The 21,067-nt window shown below is 42.8% G+C and overlaps 1 pseudogene; it reads left to right on the forward strand.

Moving 5' to 3' along the window:
* Positions 1 to 506: 506 nt before the first annotated feature.
* LOC123040271 (xaa-Pro dipeptidase-like) lies at positions 507 to 20,089 on the forward strand (annotated as a pseudogene).
* The last annotated feature ends 978 nt before the right edge of the window (positions 20,090 to 21,067 follow it).

The following is a 21,067-nucleotide window of genomic DNA, read 5'->3' on the forward strand; positions in this document are numbered from 1 at the left end:
CGCTCCTCTACCGTACTGCAGGGACTTATGCGAACAACCAATTGTTGGTGTAGGTCCCTCTAACTCGTCAAGTACTTTCCGACGAGACCGATCCTGAGTTCGGGATGCTCAGCTAGCCGGTGCTTTTGGCTAGAACACACGTACTACTCCCTCCGTTCCATATTACTTGTCGCTGATTTAGTACATTATACTAAATCAGCGACAAGTAATATGGAACGGAGGGAGTAGAAGCTAGCTAGACCAAGCAGGCAGGCAGGCAAGATCCTTACGTGAATGAAGGCTAACACATGCACGTATGAAATTACAAAGCCCGTATCGTGCCTTCGAATTTTATTGCTTTGAATAGCCGACTCCAAGTACAACTCCTATTCGGTGATTGCTACGTACTAGTCCGTGTCGGACAGGGACTCCGCTACATCGTGGTTAAACCCAACACCCTTCCTCGTTTATATATTCGGGGTGGGCGCCGCGTCCACCCGTAGATCGCCCACGTCGTATTAGCTGGACGTGCACTCGTGCAGGCCCACTTGGCCCTGCCGTGCAAGACATAGTTTTAAAAATAGGGCGCTAAAGGTCTTATCGGCAGACATCTTCCATGTATCCGTGCTATAGCACGCTATTTAAAATGTTTGTTCATGTGTTTAAACGAAAGACCCTTAACACAGGAAATCTTTTAAACGCTATAGGATGCTATAGTGCGTTATTTAAAATATTTGTTCATGTGTTTTCGGATTTTATTGCTTTGAATAGCCTACTCCCAGTACAACTCCTATTCGGTGATTGCTACGTACTAGTCTGTGTCGGACAGGCACTCCGCTACATCGTGGTTAAACCCAACACCCTCCTCATCTATATATTCGGGCTGGGCGCCGCGTCCACCCGTAGATCAAATCAAAAATTGCAAGGAGCCACCTCGATCGCCTACGTCGTACTAGTTGGACGTGCAGGCGCACCTGGCCCTGGCGTGCAAGACATAGTTTTAAATAAATAGCACGCTAAATGTCTTATCGGCAGACCTTTTTAAAATAGCGGTGCTATAGCGCGCTATTTAAAATGTTTGTTCATGTGTTTGAACGAAAAACCCTTAATGCAGGACATCTTCTAAACGTTATAGGATGCTATTTAAAAGCATGGTGCAAGTCGAGCGACTCCTCTCTTGCTCCGTCCACGGTGTCCATGGAGCTGCACGCCGGCAACCGCGCGCGCCTCGTCGCCACGCTCAGAGCCCATCTCTCCGCCTCCGGCCGCCTCTCCGCGGCCTCGTCCTTCTCAAGGTTCGTTCTACGCTCGCTCCCCCTCGATCTCCCTATCCCATTTGGGTTCCTCCGCTAATCTGGTACGTCTACTGCTGTCTCAACTCTCAAGGGCGGCGAGGAGCAGACTCTATACTGCACCGACCGCGTCCCGCTCTTCAGGTGAACGACGCTCCTTTACTTTTGCCGTTTCCCGACTTCCCCTTTGCCCTACGTTTCTTGCATCGGCATGCATGACAGATTGTATTGATACGCCCATCATTGGTAGGTAGGAGAGCTACTTCGCCTATCTCTTCGGTGTGCGAGAGCCGGGGTTCTATGGTGCAGTCGTAAGTTTTCTTTCTTGAGCTCCATGACACATACGTAGCGTGTAGTTTCAATGCTTAATTATTTATATGATGTGAATTCTTGCTTATTTGATGCCATGTTTTTAACTTGTCCTTCTATTGTTCACCAAGGACATTGCCTCTGGACAATCCATCTTATTTGCTCCAAGGTTGACACTTGACGACGCAGTTTGGAATGGTGAAAAAGAATTGTCTTCTTTCAAGGTATTTAATATTCTATAGACCGTATCGTGCATGTGCCGCTACACTCCGATTTTTCCTAATATTTCATTAAATCTGGACAGGATACATACAAGGTCGATTTTGTCTTCTATGTTGATGAGCTTGCACAGGTTCTCCGATGTAAATTTAGTGAGCATGGAGAGCCCCTTCTCTTTCTCTTGTACGGAAAGAATACTGACAGTGGAAATTACTCAAAGCCTGCTAGTTTTGAGGTATGTGATATATAATTAGCCACACTAGCATGACACAGGTTACGATGCTTTGTCTCGTAGTTTTGCCAAACACTATCACTGGAAAGCACAATCATTCGTGTTAATATTGCATTGCCATGTTCTTTTGAATCTCAATGCTTAGTTTTATGGTTTTGTAAAATACTGTCACTGGAAAGCGCAATCGCTCACATTAATATTGCATTACTATGTTCTTTTGGACCACAACTACACACTAGTAGAAAAACACGTAATAGTCCCGGTTCATAAGGGCCTTTAGTCCCGGTTCATGAACCGGGACTAATGGGCCGTTACTAATAACTCCACCCATTAGTCCCGGTTCAACCCAGAACAGGGACCAATGTGCCTCCACGTGGCCCTGTGCGCCGAGCCCAGTGAGGGGGCCTTTGGTCCCGGTTGGTGGCTCCAACCGGGACCAAAAGGCATCCACGCGTCAGCATTCCAGTGGCTGGGATTTTTCTTTTTTTTTTTGAAAGGAGGGGAGGTTGGGGGTTTTGGGGGGTTAATTTAGGTGTTTCATATATTGTGTTAGCTAGCTAATTAATAGAGAGAAGTGTCCTTTCTTATGTCCGTGCTTGGTCGACGCTACGTACTATATATACATAAGTGATCGAGAGAACCATTCAGTACAGAAGTTCGTCATGCATACCGAGAGAAGTGATCGATCGACCTCTCCTTCTCGGAGAGATTGGTCGAACAACAAGTTTTCGTATCATGTACCCGACGCTACTGACTACATACATGTACAATATGTATAAGATCTCTTAATTACAAACCCCTAGCATTTGAAATCAATTTCCACATGGTATTCTCCGGCTTTATTGATGACGTGGTCAAGAAAGAATCCCGCCAATTCCTCTTGAATTGCTTTCATGCGATCTGGTTCTAGAAGTTCATCCCGCATCTGCCACGTCTAATTTGAAGAAGGGGGTTAATTAATACATATATATGAATGAAACTCAACAGAAATGATGGTGTAATAAAATGAAATTGTGAATATTATTGCTTACGCACTTCATATTGTCTTCTAGAGTAGCCCCGCTTGTTTTTCAAAGTCGCGGTGTGGATGAACTCGCACACGTAGTATCCACAGAAATCATTCCCTTCCTCCTGCCACAAGCACTTTACGAGAAATAGAGGTCAATCAAACTGATAATGAAGCATTATAAATGGCATTGATGAAAGTATAGCTATAGAATCAATGGGAGATGCGCGCAACTAGCTAGTCAGTAGTACTTACTTTCGGGTATTTATATGTCAGCTCCTTCGGCAGTCCCAGAGCTTCTGCGGTGAACTGTTTCCAAACCCTGCAAGACAAAGAAAATAATTATTATTACTTGAGATATCAGGAAATGAACAAAAAGTTACCGATATGGTGCGATAATGATCGATCGAACTTACTTGCTGAGCATTTCAGTGATGTCCGCATAGGTTTTGGGATCTTTCCGTCTCGAGTCTAAGACGGTTACTAGTCCACGCTCAAGCTTAATCTCCAGAAGAAGATAGTGGTACCTGCGCACGCATGCATAACTCATCAATTATATTACTATAAGCTCGCTTGAGTAATAAGGAAAACCGAATATGCACACGACGGTAACACTCACGGGCCGTTCTAAGGAAAGAGTATGGTATCTTTGTTTTGATTTTTGATCAACGTTTGTAGCAAGTTGTCCTCGGCCTCTTTGATGTTGTTTTCAGCCAGAAATACATCTATGATATTTGTGTTAATGAACCCAATATCATAAATTTCTTGTTTTTTGCACTCGATGATCTTCAATCTGCATAATATATTGAGGATAATTAATTATAAATACATGCAATGAAAGAGCCGAGCTATATATAAAGACTTAATGACAGAAATAGTACTTACAGGCAGTAGCAAAAGACCATTAATTTATCGAGGGCCTTTTGATTGAAGAACTCGAAGAACTCCTCAAATGGAACAATCAACAGATCATTTGCAACGAGATCGTGCTCCTCTTTAATATGCAGATACAAAGCATTCTTACCCTCAGACTCTCTGCAGGTTTCCATGTACCAATTATGGAATCTTCGCATCATTGTTGTCAGAGATTTTTCATCTTTGACGAGAGGCTTCCCGTACTCGTATCTGTGTCCGTCCACCTCCAAGAAATCAGAAAGTGCATCGTCAGGCAGGTAATCGTCAAGATAGCCATAACCGGCCACCATCCCCGGAGCATTAGACACATTGAGCGGGGGGCACGATTGCTGTGCTTGTTCGCCGAGCTGGGCAATTTTTTTCCCCTTTGCTCGTTCTTTTGACCTTTTAGCACTGACAGTAGTTCCCGACCGCTGGGCTTGGAGATATGTCTGTTCAGTAATGCGCTCATAGTTGGTTCTCGACGGAGACTTTGGTGGTTTCCTCAGGGCATCGATAGTGCGTTTTGCTTTCACCGGATCTACCTTCTCCTCCGGAGGTGGATGTCTCTTTGCTTTCACCCCTTCAAAGAACTCCTTCACGTGGGTCCGCACAATCGTATCGTTTTCCTCCTCGGACCTCTCGTACGGTAACTTCTCTAGAGGCTTGAGAGATGATGGACCGTATTTGTATTGCCTCCCGCCTCTGGTTGTGCTGCTAGACGTCGGAGCAGACGGAGCGGCTGCGGCGTCTGTCTTCTTTCGTGCTTGCTTACGAGGCGGAGGAGAAGAAGTACGACGCGCCGGAGCAGCCGGGGCGGCGGCGGGTCTCTTCCGCCCTTGCTGGCGGGGCAGAGAAGGAGGATGCTGCTGGCTTCTCGGGAGCGCCGGCGCAGGCCGAGAAGGAGGCGGAGTGCCGCCATGCGCCGGAGAAGGAGGCGGAGTGCCGCCACGCGTGCCCTGATCGTCACTCGCCGGAGGAGGAGGCGGAGTGCCCTGACTCGCCGGAGCAGGAGGAGAAGGCGGAGGCGTCCAGTTCAGAAGGTTGATGAGCTCCTTCTTCTATAGGCATGGAGTCTTCAGAGCAGAACCCAGCCTAGTCTCCCCTTCACCGGTACGGTGGTCAAGCACGAGGTCCTCAAATCCCTTCGTTATTTCATCCACCATCACCTTAGCATATCCTTTTGGAATCGGCTGGCAGTGATAAGTTGTGCCGGGTCCACTAGGATAAACTTGGCCAACAGCCGCCTTGACCTTCAAAGTCATCCATCGCACCATCATGTGGCAATTTTGAGACTCCGTGATACCATCCATGGGATAGCTGGCAGGAGCCGTCAAGACATGCTCCGGCTAAAGCAGCTCGGTGGAAGCCACGCTGCTTCTCCGCTGAGATGGCGGGGTAGCTTCGGGGGAAGCTTCGGCAGGTCGTTTGCTATGATCTGCTGCTTCTCGTTCCTCTTCTCGATCCTCTAGCCCCATTACCCTTTCGTGCAGCGCCTACAGTTGGTCCTGCTCTAGTTTCTTCCTCCTCTCGTGGGTTTTGTAAGCCCCTGCGTTCGGAAAACCAACCTTCCACGGAATGGAGCCTGGCGTGCCTCGTGTCCGTCCAGGGTGCTCAGGATTCCCAAGGGCCATTGTGAGCTTGTCCTTCTCCCTGTTTGGAAGGAACGTCCCTCGCTGCGCTGCATCGATATAGTGTCGGAGGTTCTTGACTGGTATTTCCAGTTGCTCGTCCGTCCACTGGCAAAACCCTGTTACAGGGTCCAAGGTTCCGCCAGACCCGAAGAACCAAGTCCGGCAACGGTCTGACCATCTCATTGTCTCTGGTTCGATCCCTTTTTCAAGCAGATCATTCTCAGCCTTGGACCACTTAGGCCGGGCTTGCTGGTAGCCACCTGACCCCGTGCGATGGTGAAGTGTCTTCTTCGCAACATTTTTCTTGTTTGTCTCCGACATCTTCTTACTCTTTTCCGATGTCTTGTGGGCCACAAATGCGGGCCAGTGATCTTTGATCTTCTCATATTTGCCGATGAATTCTGGTGTCTTTTTATCTTTGACAAACTGGTTCAGCTCTTTCCTCCACCTCCTCATTAGGGTTGCCATCTTCTTAAGAGCACAAGACTTGATTAATTCCTCTTTAACTGGCTTCTTCGGATCCTCCTCTGGCAGTAGGGTGAAATTTGCCTTCAGCTGAGTCCAAAGATCTTCTTTCTGCATATCATTGACATAAGACACCTCAGCGTCTTCCTCCTTAGGCTTATACCATTGTTGGATGCTGATCGGGATCTTGTCCCTAACAAGAACCCCACACTGAGAAGAAAATGCCTTCCTTGTCCGGATGGGTTCAATCGGTTCGCCGTCGGGCGCGATTTCTATGATCTCAAACTTTTCATCCGAGCTCAACTTTTTCTTCGGGCCTCGTCTCCTTACCGAAGTTGTGCTCGATCCGGAGGGCTAGAAATTATAAGGAAGAAAGACGAGAGTAATTAATATGTGTACATATACCAAAACAATGGAAGCATCAATTAACTAGTCAGCACGGGCTTAACTAATATATATATACCTGGCCGGGATCGGTTCGGTCACCGGAGCAGTCAGCACGGTCTCCTTCTTGTTCCTCCATTGTGTCATCAGAGCCATCATGAACATAGTCCTGTTCTTGTACCGACATTAATGGGCCGAATCCATCATGAACATAGCCCTCTTCTTCAGCCCATTCTTCCAGCTGACCAACGGAGTCGAGGAGAAATGACGCAACTTCATCCCTTCCATTTGCGATTATGTCCCTCAATATCGCTTCTGTTTCTTTGTCTCGGCAATGCTCCATAGTTTCTGCAAATATTTACAACATGTTTATATATGGTACAGATGGCAAACGTAGAACTAGCCAGCTAATCACAATAAGGAATCATGTTAGTGGCCTCGACGCTGCTTCTCTAGGGTTCGGGGTCGCCTCGACACAACAACGCTTCGAGAGAGTTAATTTGTCGGGTAGGGGCGCGGCGGCAGGGGGTAGGAGACCAACATCGTTTTCTCTCTAGGGTTTGGGTGTGTCCTCGAGAGTTTTGGTCGAGCGAGAGGGCCGAGGGGGGGGGGTATTTATATCGACCGCCCCTCATGTCGAAGTTATCTCGAGGGGGTTATATCGACAACGACGCGACAATGACGAGAAAGGAAAATAATTAAGGAAAAGGAAGAAAAGAGGAAGAAGGAAGAAGGAAGAAGAAAAAAAAAGAGGAGAAGAAGAAAGGAATAGAGGGAAGAAGAAAAAGTAGAAAAAATTTCTATTTTTTCTTCTTCTCCTCTATTCCTTTCTTCTTCTCCTCTTCTTTTTCTTCCTTTTTCCTCTTCTTATTTATTTCTCCTCTTCTTCCTCTCCTCTTCTTCATCTTCTTATTTTCCTTTTTCCTCTCATTCTTTTTCTTGTTCTTTCTTCCTTCTTCCTCTTTTCTTCCTTCGACCCTCTCGATCCCTCGACCCTAGAAACCTCGAACCCTCGACCCTTGACCCCTTAACGACCCTCGACCCTCTACCCTAGTTCCCGACCCTCGACCCCTCGGCGATCCTCGACACCCTCGTTCCCGATAAAAATTAAGAAGAAGAAGAAAAAAAATGAGAAAAAAAAGGAGAAGAAGCTCCTCTATTCCTTCTTCTTCTCCTCTTTTTTTCTTCTTCTTTCTCTTCTTCCTCTCCTCGTCTTCTCCTTCTTCTTCTCCTTCTTTCTCTACTTATTTTCCTTTTCCTTATTTTACTTTTTCCTCTCCACTAACATAAAATGCACTATCCTAAAATGCAACAAACATAAAATGCACTAAATTGATCAACTAACCTAAAATCAGTGATAAAATGCACTAACCTAAAATCGATATCTACTAATTAACAACTTAAAAAAATAATACATATATGAAAAAATGCATATATGAAAAAAACATCATCATATCATCAACAGAAAAAATAGTATTTTTTCTAAAAATCTATCTTTTGCATATATACATCAACATATATATACACTAACCTAAAATGCACAAAAATGCTATTTGAGAGGGGGTATATCGACCCCCCTCATGTATCCACATACATACATCTATACATACATATATACTTACATATATGTATAAATTTTTGCAGATATAAACTTTTGCATATATAAAGTTTTTCTAAAATCTAACTTTTGCATATACGAACATATATACACAGAGAACATATACATATATATACACAGAGAACATATACATAAAATGCAAAAAAAAAAAAAGAGGAAAGGGCGCCGGCGGCCGGACCGAAGGCGGCAGCGTGTGGTCGGGCCGACGGCGACGGGGTTGGGGAAGGGGCGGCATGCGCGGTGACGGCGACGGGGTCGGGGAACGGGTGGCGCGCGCGGCGATGGCGACGGGGTCGGGGCAGGGGCGGCGCGCGCGGCGACGGGGTCGGGGCAGGGGCGGCGCGCTCGGCGACGGCGACGGGGTCGGGGCCGGCAGGGGCGGCGGGCGCGGCGACGGTGTCGGGGCAGTGGCTCGGCGGCGGCGACGGCGAGGTGGACCAGCCTGACGGCGTCGGGGCAGGGCTCAGTGGCGACGGCGACGAGGAGCAGAGGCGTCGGGGCGAGAAGAAACAGATGGATTTTGGCGAAAACTGCCAAGTGCTGTATATATACGAAGGGCATTGGTCCCGGTTAGTGGCAGCAACTGGGACTAATGCATCCGATAGTCCCGGTTGGTGCCACCAACCGGGACCAAAGGCCGCCGGTTCCCGCCCTTTGGTCCCGGTTGGTGGCACCAACCGGGACTAATGGGCATTAGTCCTGGTTGGTGCCACCAACCGGGACCAAAGGCATCTATGCTGCCCGCCTCGGGGCCAAAGTTTAGTCCCACCTCGCTAGTCGAGAGGGGCGCGCAGTGGTTTATAAGCCCCACTGCCGCACCCCTCTCGAGCTCCTCTCCACCGCAGGCTTTCGGGCCTACTTACTATTGCTTTGCCTGATGGGCCTTCTGGGCCTACTACGGGCCTGAATCCTGTCCCATAGTAGGGTTTCTAGTCGTATTCAGGCCGTGGGGGCCCAGTAGGAGGCATTTTTTTGTTTTTTTGTTTTCTTTACTTATTGTTGCTGTATTTATTTTTTTCCAGTTTTTTCCTTTTGTTTTCTGCATTATTTATTTTCTTTTGTTTTTTGCTTTATTTTTTAATTGTTTTTGCTTTTAGTTTTAGAAAAATTATAAACTTTCTGTTAGTGCCATTAGTTTTCAAATTTGAAAACACTTTTTTTGTTTTTTTGTTTTCTTTCTTGCTTTATTTATTTTATTTTGTTTCTACTTACAACAAAATACTTATTGTTGTTTTTTTCTTTAGTTTTTCTGCATAATTTATTTTCTTTTGTTTTTTGCTTTATTTTTTAATTGTTTTTGCTTTTAGTTTTAGGAAAATTATAAACTTTCTGTTAGTGCCATTAGTTTTCAAATTTGAAAACACTTTTTTTGTTTTTTTTGTTTTCTTTCTTGCTTTATTTATTTTATTTTGTTTCTACTTATAACAAAATACTTATTGTTGTTTTTTTATTTTGTTTTCTGCATTATTTATTTTCTTTTGTTTTTTGCTTTATTTTTTAATTGTTTTTGCTTTTAGTTTTAGGAAAATTATAAACTTTCTGTTAGTGCCATTAGTTTTCAAATTTGAAAACAATTTTTTTGTTTTTTTATTTTCTTTCTTGCTTTATTTATTTTATTTTGTTTCTACTTACAACAAATACTTATTGTTGCTATTTTTAATTATTACGAGGGCCGAACCATAAGACATTAAAGCATTTCAAATGAACTCTGAAAAAGTTGAAAGTTGGCATGGTATCATAAATTGACCCACATAGCATGTGCATGTACAAAACGGACAATGGTATCATACTGGTCAGTTATAAAGCTGGCATGGTATCATCATAATAGTTGCGGGAGAAAGTCTTCACTTTTTCTTCGCTTGTGTCATTTGCTTATTGCGCCGTAACCATGGATAATCTTCATCGTTTATCAGGATGCAGGGGTCAGCCTTGACTTTGAAGGGAGGAATTTCATGAAACTTTTCATAATCTTCAGACATGTCTGTCTTGTCCTCCACTCCCACGATGTCTCTTTTTCCTGAAAGAACCATGTGGCGCTTTGGCTCATCGTATGATGTATTCGCTTCCTTATCTTTTCTCTTTCTCGGTCTGGTAGACATGTCCTTCACATAGATAACCTGTGCCACATCATTGGCTAGGACGAACGGTTCGTCAGTGTACCCAAGATTTTTCATATCCACTGTTGTCATTCCGTACTATGGGTCTACCTGTACCCCGCCTCCTGATAGATTGACCCATTTGCACTTAAACAAACGGATCTTAAAATCTACTCCGTAGTCAAGTTCCCATATGTCCACTATGTAACCATAATATGTGTCCTTTCCCCTCTCGGTTGTTGCATCAAAGCGGACACCGCTGTTTTGGTTGGTGCTCTTTTGATCTTGGTCAATCGTGTAAAATGTATTCTCATTTATCTCGTATCCTTTCCAAATCAATACAGTCAAAGATGGTCCCCTGGACAACAAGTACAACTCATCACAAACAGTGTTGTCACCTCTGATACGTGCTTCCAACCAACTGCTGAAAGTCCTGATGTGTTCACATGTAATCCAGTCGTCGCACTGCTCCGGGTGTTTGGAGCGCAGACTGTTCCTGTGTTCATCGACATACGGGGTCAACAAGGTAGAGTTATGTAGAACTGTGTAATGTGCTTGAGACCAAGAATATCCGTCCCTGCATATTATTGAGTCCCTTCCAAGCGTGCCTTTTCCAGTCAGTCTCCCCTCACACTGCGATTTAGGGAGACCTATCTTCTTAAGGCCAGGAATGAAGTCAACACAAAACCCGATGACATCCTCTGTTTGATGGCCCATGGAGATGCTTCCTTCTGGTCTAGCGCGGTTACAGACATATTTCTTTAGGACTCCCATGAACCTCTCAAAGGGGTACATATTGTGTAGAAATACGGGGCCCAGAATGACAATCTCTTCAACTAGATGAACTAGGACGTGCGTCATGATATTGAAGAAGGATGGTGGGAACACCAGCTCGAAACTGACAAGACATTGCACCACATCACTCCTTAGCCTTGGTATGATTTCTGGATTGATCACCTTCTGAGAGATTGCATTGAGGAATGCACATAGCTTCACAATGGCTAATCGGACGTTTTCCGGTAGAAGCCCCCTAAATGCAACCGGAAGCAGTTGCGTCATAATCACGTGGCAGTCATGAGACTTTAGGTTCTGAAACTTTTTCTCTGCCATATTTATTATTCCTTTTATATTAGACGAGAAGTCAGTCGGGACCTTCATACTAAGCAGGCATTCAAAGAAGATTTCCTTCTCTTCTTTGGTAAGAGCATAGCTGGCAGGACCTTCATACTGCTTTGGAGGCATGCCGTCTTTTTCGTGCAAATGTTGTAGGTCCTCCCGTGCCTCAGTTGTATCTTTTGTCTTCCCATACACGCCCAAGAAGCCTAGCAGATTCACGCAAAGGTTCTTCGTCATGTGCATCACGTCGATCGAAGAGCGGACCTCTAGGTCTTTCCAGTAGGGTAGGTCCCAAAATATAGATTTCTTCTTCCACATGGGTGCGTGTCCCCCAGCGTCACTCGAAACAGCTAGTGCGCCGGGACCCTTTCCAAAGATTACATGTAAATCATTGACCATAGCAAGTACGTGATCACCGGTACGCATGGCGGGCTTCTTCCGGTGATCTGCCTCGCCTTTGAAATGCTTGCCTTTCTTTCGACATTGATGGTTGGTCGGAAGAAATCGACGATGGCCCAGGTACACATTCTTCCTGCAGCTTGCCAGGTATATACTATCGGTGTCAAGTAAACAGTGCGTGCATGCGTGGTATCCCTTGTTTGTCTGTCCTGAAAGGTTACTGAGAGCGGGCCAATCGTTGATGGTCACGAACAACAACGCCTTTAGGTTAAATTCCTCCTGTTTGTGCTCATCCCACGTACGTACACCGTTTCCATTCCACAGCTGTAAAAGTTCTTCAACTAATGGCCTTAGGTACACATCAATGTCGTTGCCGGGTTGCTTAGGGCCTTGGATGAGAACTGGCATCATAATGAACTTCCGCTTCATGCACATCCAAGGAGGAAGGTTATACATACATAGAGTCACAGGCCAGGTGCTGTGATTGCTGCTCTGCTCCCCAAAAAGATTAATGCCATCAGCGCATAAAGCAAACCATACGTTCCTTGGCTCACTTGCAAACTCATCCCAGTACTTTCTCTCGATTTTTCTCCACTGCGACCCGTCAGCGGGTGCTCTCAACTTCCCGTCTTTCTTACGGTCCTCACTATGCCATCGCATCAACTTGGCATGCTCTCTGTTTCTGAACAGACATTTCAACCGTGATATTTTAGGAGCATACCACATCACCTTCGCAGGAACCCTCTTCCTAGGGGGCTCGCCGTCAACATCACCAGGGTCAACTCGTCTGATCTTATACCGTAATGCACCGCATACCGGGCATGCGTTCAGATCCTTGTACGCACCGCGGAAGAGGATGCAGTCATTAGGGCATGCATGTATCTTCTGCACCTCCAATCCTAGAGGGCATACAACCTTCTTTGCTGCGTATGTACTGTCGGGAAATTCGTTATCCTTTGGAAGCTTCTTCTTCAATATTTTCAGTAGCTTCTCAAATCCTTTGTCAGGCACATCATTCTCTGCCTTCCACTGCAGCAATTCCAGTACGGTACCGAGCTTTGTGTTGCCATCTTCGCAATTGGGGTACAACCCTTTTTTGTGGTCCTCTAACATGCGATCGAACTTCAGCTTCTCCTTTTGACTTTCGCATTGCGTCCTTGCATCGACAATGATCCGGAGGGGATCATCATCATCGGGCACATCGTCTGGTTCCTCTTGATCTTCAGCAGCTTCGCCCGTTGTAGCATCATCGTGCACATCGTCTGGTTCCTCTTGATCTTCAGTAGCATCACCGTATTCAGGGGGCACATAGTTGTCATCGTACTCTTCTTCTTCGCCGTCTTCCATCATAACCCCTATTTCTCCGTGCCTCGTCCAAACATTATAGTGTGGCATGAAACCCTTGTAAAGCAGGTGGGTGTGGAGGATTTTCCGGTCAGAGTAAGACTTCGTATTCCCACATATAGGGCATGGACAACACATAAAACCATTCTGCTTGTTTGCCTCAGCCACTTCGAGAAAATCATGCACGCCCTTAATGTACTCGGAGGTGTGTCTTGAACCGTACATCCATTGCCGGTTCATCTGCGTGCATTATATATAATTAAGTGTGTCAAAAATCATTACAGAACATCATGAATAGATAATTGAGTGACCAAATTAATAAAAGTTCATCATCACATTAAAACCAAAGTACATACATAGTTCTCATCTAACAACATAAAGCTCTGCAGAGCATCTAAATTAATTAAACCATACACTGAAACTATGTAAAACATTTCAATGCGAAAACAAATGCGATCATAATCGCAACCAATGTAACAACTGATCCAATGGCATAATGATACCAAGCCTCAGTATGAATGGCATATTTTCTAATCTTTCTAATCTTCAAGCGCATTGCATCCATCTTGATCTTGTGATCATCGACGACATCCGCAATATGCAACTCCAATATCATCTTCTCCTCCTCAATTTTTCTAATTTTTTCCTTCAACAAATTGTTTTCTTCTTCAACTAAATTTAACCTCTCGACAATAGGGTCGGTTGGAATTTCCAGTTCAACAACCTCCTAGATAAATAAAATCTATGTCATGTTGGTCGGCATAATTGTCATAAACAATAAATGAACCAATAGTTATGAAAAGATAATATATACCACATCTGAATCATAGACAGGACGAGGGCCGACGGGGCGGATACCAAAACCATCGCACTATATAAGATGCAATAATAAAAGTAAGAAAATTATACAAGTATCTATATAAACATACAAGTAAGAGTTTTTTTCCTTTCAGAAAGAAGATAAGAACAAGAGGCTCACCACGGTGGTGCCGGCGACGAGATCGGCGCGGGTGATCGACGGCGGTGAAGACGGGGACGGGACGTGACAGACCGCTAAACCTAGATAAATATTGAGAAAAATGAAGCTTGGAGAGGAGAAAGCTTAAGTAGTGTGGCTCGGGCATTCCATCGAACACCTCGTGTGCATAAGAGGTGAGCTAGAGCACCACAAAGCTCTCTCCTCGCCGCCCACGAAAAACAGAGCAGTGAGAGTGCTCTGCTCGCGGGGTATATATAGGCAATTAATTGGTCCCGGTTCGTGGCTTGAATCGGGACTAAAGGGAAGCCTTTGGTCCCGGTTCAGGCCACCAACCGGGACAAATGGTGGTGGGCCAGGAGCAAGGCACATTGGTCCCGGTTCGTCCCACCAACCGGGACCAAAAGGTCCAGACGAACCGGGACCAATGGCCCACGTGGCCCGGCCGGCCCCCGGCCGGGGCTAACGAACCGGGTCCAATGCCCCCATTGGTCCCGGTTCTGGATTAAACCGGGACTAATGGGCTGACCCGGCCTGGACCAATGCCCCCTTTTCTACTAGTGACATCTTGAAGTAAAATCTACATTTTCTGACATGGTATACATACCTAATAAGTATAAAGAAGTAAATATCTCCCACACCTTTTGTCTTTGTTGTTATGTATTTGGGTTACTAACTTACCATGCATTTTCTTTGTTCATGCCAGGGGATAGAGAAGTTTGACACTGATTTAAGCACGCTTCATCCTATCTTAACTGAATGCCGTGTTATAAAATCTGACATGGAGCTTGCCTTCATTCAATATGCTAATGATGTCAGCTCCAAAGCACATATTGAGGTATAAAGAGTTATCAATGCTAATAGTTTGTTTCCAACTTCACTTCTGGCATTATTTTAGACATCCTATTCGCAGAAATATTCACTATGTCTATCTATCATTTAGGTGTTACTACTTCTAACTCACATACTTACACTTTTTTAGAGTTGAATTAAACACATCTGATTGTTAACTTGCACTTTACAAGGTTATGAGGCAGATAAAACCAGGCATGAAGGAATCTCAGTTAGAAAGCACCTTTATTCATCATGCATCTATGCACGAAGGCTGTCGACATTGCTCCTACACATGTATATGTGCTACTGGACACAACAGGCGAGTTTAAATATTATGTCTAATATGTGAAGCAAGTAATGAGTAGTTGCAAATATGGTGGAATTGTTACTAATTGTTTTACTAATCATTTTCGTGTAACATATATGTAAAAGTTGTCACGTGAGGTAACAAACGGATATCGTAATACCAAATCACCTTCCGAGTGCCAACAGTATATGTAGTTTTATGCATTGTTTCTAGATGAAGCTTAGAGAAAAAAAAATCTTCAAATTCTTAACTCCATGAACTTCTGGTAGTATGAGATAAAGAATGGAGATAAACATCTCAGTATAGAGTTTCTTAGCGTCTGAATGAACTACTCACTTTATGTAATTTCAGTAGGTCTCTCTTTTCAAGTTCACTTATTTATATGCATAACACTGCCTATTTGTTGACTTCTGTGAATAGATCGGTAGCTATGGAAAGTTATGTAGGATTGTTTTCTTAGGTAGTTAAAAAATAATAGCCCCATGCCTATCGTATATGAGTTTGTTTCGAGTTCGACTATCTTGTGTGCTATATAACTCTATTGCTTATCTTGCAGTTCTACTCTTCATTATGGACATGCGGGAGCTCCAAATGACCAGGTACGCTTTTTATGATGCTTATGGCCTGCAGCTTACTTGTTGGTGTTAGTTTTACTTGCTCGAGCTTGTAGATCGCACTAGCGACAAAATTCAGATTATCTTGTCGATAGCACGAGCTCAAATATCTTAGGAACGATTAGTTTTCAATGCATACTAGCTATTTGGAAAAGGGCATGCTTTATTTTAGTTTCAGGCAGTAGAGTTCATGTACCTTTTTCTGTGTTAACTGCTTTTTCCTTAAGAAAATAATTGTCAACTGTATAGTTGTTGAGTACCATGAGATCTTGAAATTTGTAAGTTTGATCAATAGTTTTTGCTCTCGTTGTTGTATGTGTTCAGAATTCATGCATATTGGAAAAATGAAAACTGTGATGAAAGGATCATAGGTTAGTTAGTATATCATTGAATTAATGAAATAGCCTATGGCATTCATGAACTGAATGTCGTATGATGTTTGCTACCATTGATTAGCATGTCAGCAGAAAATAATCTCTAATTGAAGCATGTGCGTGTCAGCATTGGGTGATAATGTTCACAGTGAGTCAATTTTGTACGAAACCTGTACAGTTGGAGGGGCTAGGGACCATAATTTAGCCAACTTTAATGTTATGTTGGACCAATTAATCAAGTAAGGGAAAACAATAATACCAAACATACGAAGCAGATGATAGAAATCGAATGAAGGAATAGCTATGGAGGGTCTTGAAGTATTGTTGTGTGTTCATGACTTCTTTAGGGGAGGAGTACGCGGTTTTGCCTTTTCTCTCTGGACATACTTATATCTAGTATATCTTCAGACGTTGAATGATGGAGACATGGCTCTAATGGACATGGGAGCTGAATACAATTTCTATGGTTCTGACATCACATGTTCATACCCTGTAAGTCATTTGGAATATTCATACTTCTATTTTGAAGTACTTTTTTACAAAAACAATATCCAATTTTGTTATTTATTGTTAAACGTGTTATTTATACCTTCGGGTCCTTTCCTTTTCACTTCAGTCCAATGATATCTTAGGATTATTTTTATTAAGCATTTTTTTACTGACATCAAATCATAGCTAATGTAATTCTTGCATGGAACTCATTAACCTCGATATAAACTGTCTCATTCTTCCGTTTATCACATTTTAATAGAGTGTTTGTCTTGTAATGTTATTTGAATGAGTTTATGTGTTTTTGGATAAATGGAAAATTCAAAAGAAACCAGACGATTGTATACAATGTAAGTACCCTGGTGGTAAAACTACCCACTTTGCTTTTTATTTTTATTTTTTTATTGATGCAAGACTGACTGTATTTCACAGGTTGTCCTTAGGGCTCATAATGATGTGATATCACATATGCAGCCTAGAGTAAAATGGATCGATATGCACAAGTAAGAATTCTTTGTCGTCACTTATAGACCATGCAACTTTTAATGTTGTTTTTTTAGTGTTGTCAAATTGGGTTTATGAGAAATGATTGTGCTTTAACAGAATACAATTTACAATTAGCATACAATCATAAGTGTGCTTGATCTAAAGAATATTCACAGTTGTATCCGTGTTGTCAAATTGGGTTCCTGATAAATACTTGGAAGCAAAATTTCAGATCTTTTCGCCTAATGTGTCAATCTGTTTAAGTTTAACCAACTCACATTGTTTCTCCCTCTATTTGTCTATCATACTGTCTTCAATAAGACCTTCCCCTAAAAAAATCATATTGTCTTCAATTGTTTAAGCGTCATATGAACATTTTTGCAGGCTGGTAGAGCAGAGAATACTTGAATCTCTAAAGAAAGAAAATATTATCCATGGGTGCGTGTGAGAGATAATTATTTCTGCTTATTGAATTTCAATATGATAATATGTAAAGCTTGATGCTAACTTATCAGTTTTCCATAACCATTTATTTCAGTGATATTGGTGACATGATGAATCAAAGGTTGGGCGCTGTTTTCATGCCTCATGGTCTTGGGCACTTACTTGGAATTGACACCCACGATCCCGGAGGCTACCCCGAGGTTAGATTTTGACTATATCAATATCCATGCTTTCATTTTAATCATGCCATACTTACCTCCATTCAACTTAGACTAATGCTTGTTTCTCGACCATAGGGCTTAGAGAGGCCAAAGGAGCCAGGATTGAGATCCTTGCGGACAATAAGAGACCTTAAAGAAGGCATGGTAAGTAATTATCTTTATGATTAATTTATTAACATTTAGTATCACACAACGCTCTTTCTATTTTATGCGCACTTGTTTGAGAAGTTACTAGGATCAAGCTTTACATATTTCAGCTTGTGAATTTATGGTAATAACTCCATAAATTCACAAGCTGTTGTGTTAATATATTCTCTTTTGCACAGGCTAATGAAATTTCTTGTTCCCCATTTCGGTATTCAAACATTTTAATTATTTGTCTGATTTATACATAATCTCGTGGATATAATTTAATTGTACATAATCATGTATAGTTAAATTGGTTTTTCTCAGTTTGTGTGTTCTGCTGTCTATGGAATTCACACTTCTGAAAGTTATTCCCTTTTGTGTTCTTGTCAATTATTCATAGGCGAACTACTTTTGTGAAAGCATTGGGCATAAAGGCCCTGAGATCCATTCGGCTTGCCGTCTTTCTACTTGTCATATAATAAACTTAAGAGAAAAGTCCACTTTTCGTCCCTCAATTCTTTGGTCGGCTCACTTTTGGTCCATCAACTCTAAAACCGGACAGATTGCACCACGAACTCTCGAAACCAGCCATTTTTCGTTCTTGTGGGGTTTCGCTGCCGAGTCAACCCGCTTTTGACCAAGATGTGAACAGCGCTCTGATGAACAGTAAATTCGAAAAAAATAGCAAAAAAAACAATAAAGTATGAAATTTTATGACATAGAATATACTCAAATGCGCAAGATGCGTGCCAACTTTTGTTTTTTTTTTGCCGCGAGCTCCTCGAACGTCCAAACATGACGAAAATTGGCACACACCTAGCGCACTTGAGTATCTTCGATGTCATAAAATTTCAGAATTTTTTTATTTGATTAGCTTTTTTTTAATTTACTGTTCATCGGAGCACTGTTCACGTCATGGTCAAAACCGGGTTTACTCGGTAGTGAAACTTCGCAGGGGCGAAAAATGGCTGATTTCGAGAGTTTGTGGTGCAATCTGTCCGGTTTTAGAGTTGAGGAACCAAAAATGAGCAGACCAAAGAATTGAGGGACAAAAAGTAGACTTTTCTCTAAACTTAATGGACCCACACTTGCATGTGCACGAGACACTCTCTACTTTGATGGTCTTCAACTTAATAGAAGTTTCCTAACCTAATCTCAAATGTTGTAATGTACCTATCCTCCTATTTTTTTGGTATATTTATGTCAGTAAAAACTATAGTTATAACAAAACATTTGAGCTCATGTGGTCTGTATTGCAGGTTATTACGGTCGAGCCAGGCTGTTATTTCATTGGTGCTTTGCTGAGGCATGCCAAAGATGACCCAATTTCCTCAAAGTTCTTCAACTGGGAAAAGATAGAAATGTACAAAAGCTTTGGCGGTGTTCGCATTGAAAGTAATCTGGTATGTCTTGGTTGCTCTTTTCTGATACATAACAATACAACTTAAGAAAGGCATTGCACAATAACACTTTATATTTTACTGTTGGTGCACTCCTATTTGTAATGGCTAACTTGTAGTACGTAGAAAATAATGCAAATACATTATATTATATCTGTTTCAAGTCGTTGATGTAAAAAAAATAGGTTTCAAGTCGTTACCTGCATCAACTCTCTTTGTTTTTCCTTCTTATTATTTTTAATACTTTTGGTTGTGTGCTTCCACGATGTCACAATTTTGGTCTTGATATTGCGTCGTTGTAGAGGAAGGGTGTAATTGGTCATCTTCATTGTTGGTTTCCAAGTAAATCAAAATGCACTGCAAACAACCCCTATTCTAATGCAGATATGTTAACTACTAGTTCTCTTTCTCGAGTAAAAGTTACAGGAGCTAAACTCAACTTCACATCTATTTTATGCTCATAGTGATACAGAAGGATTTTATAGAAGTTAGTATAGATTCCACATTATCGATTTCCACGTAAATGAATTGTACCGCAAACACCCAATTCTAATGCAGATGTTCTCTTTATCAAAAGTTACATGAGCCAAGCTCAACATTAATTTCTGTAGCATCCACATTGCATTTACCTTTACCTGTTGTTCTTCATTGCCACAGTAATAACGCAGTGTATGATTGCAGTATGTGACGGCGCAAGGATGCAAGAACCTGACAAGCTGCCCCCGAGAGACCTGGGAAATCGAAGCGGTAATGGCTGGTGCGCCATGGCCTTCACGCGATGACTGTTCCAGTGCGACTACAACAGAGAATGGCCTTCCCAAGGCCTAAGCACTTTAATTTGCCATGCCCTTGAGAGAGAAAAAAACATAACAGTGACAATTTTATGAAATATAGGGTGCTTTGATAAACAGCAAGCCTCTCACAAGCTGCTGGTTTGGTTTAAGTTTGATTATAAGTGGCATCTCATATGTTCACTTATAGATCCAGTGATGTTAGTCACTTGTTGTGTCTCCTCTATGTGGACTAGAGGGTTCAAGGTCCTTGCAGTTAGTTGAACCATCTCTGTTCTGAACCAACAACTCTATTGGCATGAAAATCAAGTGAATGATCATGCAACAATTTGTTTTGTATCATCATAAATATAAGGTTCAAGGTCCTTGTGGTTAATTAATCTTATGATAATTTTTATTCGACTGACAAAAAAAGATACTCCCTCTGTCCCAAAATATAAGAATGTTCTCAACATTACACTAGTGTTAAAAACGTTCTTATATTATGAGATGGAGGGAGTAGTTTTTATGTGGGGTTTGTTGCACAAAGTTTAGAACTTATGAATCTTGATGGAATTTTTACTACAATAATTCTCAAAGTCATACATGTTCTAAAGGTTTAGTCACTTTTCCCATGTAAATGTCATATATTCGACCTCTGCGAGATAATTTTGCACAAGTCTTAACCAATGTTGTTGGCCCCTCTCCAATCAACTAGCATCTATTTTTGTTTTGCCGTGTGATTAGATTAGGAAAGTAATTGATTTGTGTTATAGGTTAGAAGTTGTAGAAGTTCAGCCTCATAGGCGGGCGGGCGTTCCTGCGCACGTGCGTGTTTAGAGAAAAATAGTTATAAAAAATAGGCACGCCCCCAACCCTTCAACCCTAGTTGCACAGAAGAGATCTAGCGAGAGGAGGGAGCAGGCGCCTCATTACAGGAGTTCCGTCACCTCCGTTGGCTGCTCCGACAGTGATGATGGAGGGGGGCCATGGGGCCTTGTCCTGACTCCTGAGTGTGTTCGGTTGTATAGGTGTC

Source organism: Triticum aestivum, chromosome 2B (assembly GCF_018294505.1).
Source record: "Triticum aestivum cultivar Chinese Spring chromosome 2B, IWGSC CS RefSeq v2.1, whole genome shotgun sequence".
NCBI lineage: Eukaryota > Viridiplantae > Streptophyta > Magnoliopsida > Poales > Poaceae > Triticum > Triticum aestivum.